General features: G+C 44.5%; 1 protein-coding gene and 1 pseudogene across 1 annotated transcript in view; one reads left to right on the forward strand and one right to left on the reverse strand.

Annotated features, from left to right (window-relative positions):
* Positions 1-6,560, reverse strand: part of ZPBP (zona pellucida binding protein) — a 222,116-nt gene that overhangs the window by 14,716 nt on the left and 200,840 nt on the right. The gene's annotated exons all lie outside the window — the stretch shown is intronic.
* LOC102840298 lies at positions 1,879-4,272 on the forward strand (annotated as a pseudogene).

The following is a 6,560-nucleotide window of genomic DNA, read 5'->3' on the forward strand; positions in this document are numbered from 1 at the left end:
CTGTTTTGGAAGAAGTGCAGCCAGAGTGCTCCTTGGAGGCCAAGATGGCTAAGCTTCATCTCTCATACTTTGGACATATTGTCCTAAGGGAACAGTCGCTGGAGAAGGATGTCATGCTGGGTAAGGTGGAGGGTCAGAGAAAAAGAGGAAGATCCCTAACGTGATGGATTGGCCAGGTGGCATCACTGATGGACTCAAGTGTGGCAGCGGTAGTGAGGTTGGTCCAGGATCGGACATTGTTTCTTTCTGCTGTGCATGGGGTCGCTATGAGTCGGTTCCGACTCAATGGCACCGGACAACAACAACAACAACAACAACATACAGCCAACTGATTTTTGATAGAGTACCTCAATATTTCGCATGAGGAGAGGATAGTCTCTTCAACAGATGGTTCTGGCAGAACTGGAAAGCGATATGCAAAAGAATGAAATAAGACCTTTACCTCACACCTTATACAAAAACGAACTCAGCATGGATTAAAGACCTAAATGTGATTCTCAAAATTATGAAGGTCATCAATGAAAAAATAGGGACAAATGTGAGGGCTCTAATTCAGGGCATAAACAGACTACCAAACATTTTTAAAACCACACAAACAAAAGTAGATAAAATAGATGATTGGGAGATATTAAAAATTAAAAACTTATGTGCATCAAATGACTTCACCAAAAGACTAAAAAGGGAACCCACAGAATGGGAAAAAATATTTTGCAATGACACATTGGTCAAGGGACTAATTTCTAAAATATATAGGAAACAACAACACCTCAACAAGAAAAAGCCAAATTCCCCAATTAAAAAATGGGCACAGGACATGAATAGACACTTCACCCAGGAGGAGATCCGAGGAACCACAAACATACGAAGAAATGTTCACGATCACTAGCCACTGTTGTTGTTGTTGTTAGGTGTCATCGAGTCAGTACTGATTCATAGCAGCCTTATGCACAGCAGAACAAAACACTGCCCGATCCTGGGCTAACCTCACTACTGTTGCCACACTTGAGTCCATTGATGCTGCCACTTGGCCAATCCATCTCGTTGAGGGTCTTCCTCTTCTTCTCTGACCCTCCACCTTACCAAACATGATATCCTTCTCCAGTGACTGGTCCCTAATGACAATATGTCTGAAGTATGAGAGACCAAGTTTGGCCATGCTGGCCTCCAAGGAGCACTCTGGCTTTGCTTCTTCTAGAATGAATCTATTGTTTTTTTTGGCAGCCCATGACACTTTCAGTATTCTCCTCCAACATCATAACTCAAAAGCATCAATTCTTCTATGTTCTTCCATATTCACCTGTAGCAGCTTAGTCCTCAAGCTGACATTCTTTGCTCTACAACACTTTAAAAAAGATCTTGGGAAGCAGATTTCCCTAATGTAATACATCGTGTGATTTCTTGACAGCTGCTTCCGTGAGTGTTGATAGTTGATCCAAGAAGAATGAAGTCCTTGGTTTGGCTGATAATATTGAGCTTCTCCATGATGTCTTCCCACAAATATAGTCAGAGTGATTCCTGTGTAATCCATCTGGTGAGATCCAGCATTAATAGCAAAATTCAAAAAATTATAAAATAACAAATGCTGGCGAGGGTGTGTAGAAACACTTATACAGAGCTGGTTGTTGTTGTTATGTGCCATGGAGTCGGTTCTGACTCATAGCGACCCTGTACAGGGTTTCCGAGGCTGTAAATCTTTACGGGAGCAGAACGCTTCATCTTTCTCCCGCAGAACAGCTAGTAGTTTCGAACAGCTGACCCTGAGATTTGCAGCACGGTTCATAACCACTACTCTACCAGAGCTGGTAGTACTGTACAATGCTGTAATCACTGTAAAATTAGTATGATGCTTCCTTGAAAAACTGGAAATAACAATAGTATATGAGTGAACTCAGGTTGGTGGCAGAGATGGAAGACGGAAGCAGAGCATAAATGGGAGGCAGAGCCAGAAGAGCTGCTCTCGTCGCTCCCTCGTGCCCCTTGCCCCTGGCCCCTGGCCCAGCTGCTCAAGGTTGAGGAGTTACCATAGTACTTCAACATTAGAATCTACCATGATGGCTGTGACCTAGAACCCCCAGACAGTCCTGGGGTCATGGCCGAGAAGCATCAGGAGGAAGAGGGTTGTGTGTAGCCCACCACAGTAGTGGTACTTCCCTTAGGATTTCAGGATCCTCTGTGGACCCTTATATACTTTCATTCTCAGAACCCAAGGACTCAGAGACTGCTGCTCTTAATGGTACCAGCTGTCTTCCAGAGCAATCAGATCCCAAGTATACACAGCCCTGAAACCCAGCCCATTGATCATATCCAAGCTGTGGTCTCCCCCAGGGATTGGGAGGATCCTGATCAGAGTGAGATATCTTCAGAAGAAGAATCAAGAGTGGACCAGGAACTCTCAAGAGAGAATGAAGATGGGTTCCGGGAGGATGGGAACTTTTATTTTCTTTCCATTCCACCTACTTGCAATTGCCAGGGAGCCCCCGGCATCCCTGAAGGTATTTACTCTGAGGAAGGAGATAGCTCTTCTATCAACTTTTGCCACCATTGTACCTCTACAGTCTTGGGGGAGGATGAATATGATGATGAGCCTCTTAAGTTCACCAGTGATTTCTCTTGTGTACCTAGTGGAAAGAAACCTCAACCCTGGAGACAGCGGCACCATTTTCCTATTAAGAAAGACACACTAGAGGGTGGACACAGAGATGCCTGTTCTCCTGGGCATCACTGACTGGTGAGGAAGAGGAGTCCGGCTGATAGTTGTAGAGGCCTGGGATTGTGGGGAGCAGAAGAACTCTGTCAGCTTGGACCGTCAGGCTTCTGGTGGCTAATTGAACTGCTGGTACTGGTGGAAGAGTATGTGGAAACTTGTGAGCATCTCATCTATGCAGGTAGACAGCTGAAAGGCAGTGATGTGGACCCTTTTTCGAATCTGGTTGGGAGTCTGGGCTGGGTGGTTGAGGGGGTGGGCCCAGGTGATGTTCCAACTTCTGAGCTAGGGGTTTTCTTAGGGGTAAGGTTGCTCACCCATTTTCTTAGGTTACTACGTGCTTTGCTGCATCTGGCTCTGGTCCTCATGTTGGGTTTTGTACAGTTGGCTTGGCAGTTTCTAGTAGGAATGGGTGACGGGTTAGGCTGGAGGGGTAAGGTCACCTGGCTGTTTTCTCTAGGTTGAATTCACCTGCCCTGCAGCGTTGCCTGGCTGTGCTGAAAGATAGCAGGCCATGTTAGCAGCTGGTAAGATTGGTTCAGTGGGGTTGACTGCAGTTGCCTTGGGTCAAGCAGAGGACTAACAGGTAGGGGGGGAGGGATGTCCCTGTTGCTAGTGGGCACTACTGCCAGCCTGAAGAGAAAGTGGTTCAACTCTTGAACATGCCTGGAGTTCTTGAGGATGAGCTTAACCCTTTCTATGTGCTAGGGGGTGAAGCCACAGCATCAGATGTTGAACTGAAGAAGGCCTGTAGATAGGTGGCAGTTATGGTTTATCCTGACAAAAATCATCACCCCCAAGCTGAGGAGGTCCTCAAGGTTTTGCAAGCAGCTTTAGACATTGTCAGCAACTCTGAAAGGCGGAAGGAATATGAGATGAAATGAATGTCAGAGAATAAACTTAGCAGGTCAGTGAATGAACTGCTGTCCAAGCTGCAGGATGACCTCAAAAAAGGAATGAGTACTATGATGGGCAGCTGATGCCAAGGAAAGCACAGGAGGTTTGAAATGGATTAGGAGCCCCAAAGTGCCAGATACTGTGCTGAGTGTAATAGGTTGCATCCTGCAAAGGAAGGAGACTTTGGGGCAGAATCAAGCATGTTAGGCCTCAAGATCACCTACTTTGCACTGATGGATGGAAAGGTGTATGCCATCACAGAATGGGCTGGATGCCAGTGTGTGTGGATTTCTCAAGATACCCACAGAGTCCCCTATCACATCTCATATGGTTCTCAGGTCCAAGGCACCAGTGGAAGGCAAAGAGCCACCCCAGAGACTCCTCCTGCTGACCTTCAGGATTTCTTGAGCCAGATCGTTCAAGTACTCCCAGGCCAGATGTCCAATGGGAACTTCTTTGCATCTCCTCAGTCTGGCTCTGGCACCACCACAGCCTCCAAGCCCAACAGCACAGTACCCAAGGTAGAAGCAAAACAGAAGAGGTGGAAGAAAGTGCTCCTCACTTCCATCGTTGACAACCCTTCTCATCTTTCTTCAAATCAATGTCAGGGATTCAGAAGGGCTGTGTACCGCACAGGATGGAATTTGATTTGCTTATTTTCAAATATGTAAAAAAGGGAATATTTTAAGCTCAAATTTTTCACTGCGTACTTGTAGGAATCACTCTCGTTTCTTCCCCAGTACCCAGGAACTGAATTTTGTCTTCTGACGATACCAAAGAAATAGGAAATGGCTACAGCAAAACACCTAGGGTGTGGACTGTACAATATATCCCATGGCAGTGTGGGAGCTGGTTATTTCCCTGGGGTCTGTTTGCCTTTGTCTTGTCTTTTGCTGGAGCAGATGACACCTTTTCTCCCCCTTTTAAAATGGAGTCTTTCTTATTTCTTCACCCATTTTAGGATGGATCTCCCCTCCTTTGTCCTCTATACCAGTTAAAAGACAGAACACAAAAGCATGTAACCTTAGTGTTGCACTGGGTTAATGCACCAGACTGCAAAGCCGTTTGAACTGCAAGGTTGGCAGTTCAAGCTCACCAGCTGCTCTTCAGAAACCCTATACAGGGTCGCTATGGGTCGGAATCAACTTGATGGCACTTAACAACAACATAGAGTTCAAAGTGGAAATTGTGAATTCTTTTATCCTCTGATTTTCACCATTGTGGGTAATAACCCAATTTCAGGCTTGTGCTGCAGGAATGGCCAAAATCAATACATTTTAAAAACTAGACTCATACCCTCAGTCTGTTGGTTGAGAGGGAAGGATAAGGGGATTCTCAGCAGTCCCCTTGTGAGCCAAGAGTTTGTGTGTTTTTAAGTTTGTTCATATTTGTATATGCATATCTATTTAAAGCCAGGGAATTATGTTTCTATAAATATTTAACTGGCAAACAAACAAACAAACAAAAAATAGTATATAACCTAGCAATCCATCTACTTGGTATATCTCCATCTACTTGGTATATATCCTCAAGAATAAGAACTGTGGCACACCCCTGTTCATCACAACAGTTTTCACAACAGCAAAAAGGTGAAATAGTCTAAATGACCATCAACAGATAAATTGGTAAACAAACTGTGGTACATACACAATGGAATATTATGCAATGTTGAAAAATAATGATGAATTTGCAAAATTCCTCATAGTATGAATGAAAATGGAGGACACGGTGAGTGAAGCTATTCAGTCACAAAAGGAAAAAAATATTATAGGCGATCACTACTATTAAAACTTAATAAAAGTTTTCATGATAAAATAAACTTCGATGATGGTTTGCATGGGTTAGAGTAAAGGTAGAGTAATTCACTGCCTAGAGGGAAGATACACGTTAACTTGGATGATGGAGAAGGCAATATACAAGACAGAGATAGGCAGAAGAAAGATGAAGACATAAGAAGCAATGCAAGGGTTAAAGTGAATAGTGATAAATACTGTTATATACATAACCCTAAGGAGCTCTGGTAGCGTAGTGGTTACGAATCGGGCTGGGAACCGCAAGGTCAGCAGTTTGAAACTACCAGCTGCTCCATGGGAGAAAGATGAGGCGTTCTGCTCCCGTAAAGATTAACAGCCTCGGAAACCCTGTGCAGGGTCGCTATGAGTCGGAACCGATTCCATGGCACATAACAACAACAACAAGAAGGAGCTCTGGTAGCATAGTGGTTACGAATCAGGCTGCAAACTGCAAGGTCAGCAGTTCAAAACTACCAGCTGTTCCATGGGAGAAAGATGAGGCTTTCTGCTCCCGTAAAGATTTATAGCCTTGGAAACCCTGTACAGGGTCGCTATGAGTCAGAACCGACTCCACGACACATAACAACAACAACAACATATACAACCCTGCAACAGTGTTTTACAGATTCAGATACACAGGCTGAACAGGTGATGGAAGGGAGAGTGGGAGTACACCCACAGATAAATAAAAGTTTGACAGAAGATATTTGTAGGTTGGCTTTTATCTTCACTACAAATCCATCTAAGAATGTGGTAGATCATACAAGAGGCACATTTCTGAAAACTCCTTAGACATTACCAAACAACTTGAGGCAATGAATTGCTGGGCCTGGATCTCAGGACCATAGTCTCAGGGGACAGAGTGGTCAATTAGCATAACATAGTTCCAAAGACAATATTCTACATTCTACTTTAGTGACTAGCAAGTCAGATCTCAACAGTTCATGAGCAGTCATCTAAGATACAACTATTGATCTCTGATAGCGTAGTGGTTACGAATCGGGCTGCGAACCTTAAGGTCAGTAGTTTAAAACTACCAGCTGTGCCGCAGGAGAAAGATGAGGCTTTCTGCTCCCGTAAAGATTTACAGTCTCGGAAACCCTGTGCAGGGTTGCCATTGTTGCAGACTGTGTAAGACTGGTCAGAGGTTCGAGGCCCTCTAGGGC

The sequence above is a fragment of the Chrysochloris asiatica genome, unplaced genomic scaffold, assembly GCF_000296735.1.
Source record: "Chrysochloris asiatica unplaced genomic scaffold, ChrAsi1.0 scaffold00317, whole genome shotgun sequence".
In the NCBI taxonomy this organism is placed as follows: domain Eukaryota; kingdom Metazoa; phylum Chordata; class Mammalia; order Afrosoricida; family Chrysochloridae; genus Chrysochloris; species Chrysochloris asiatica.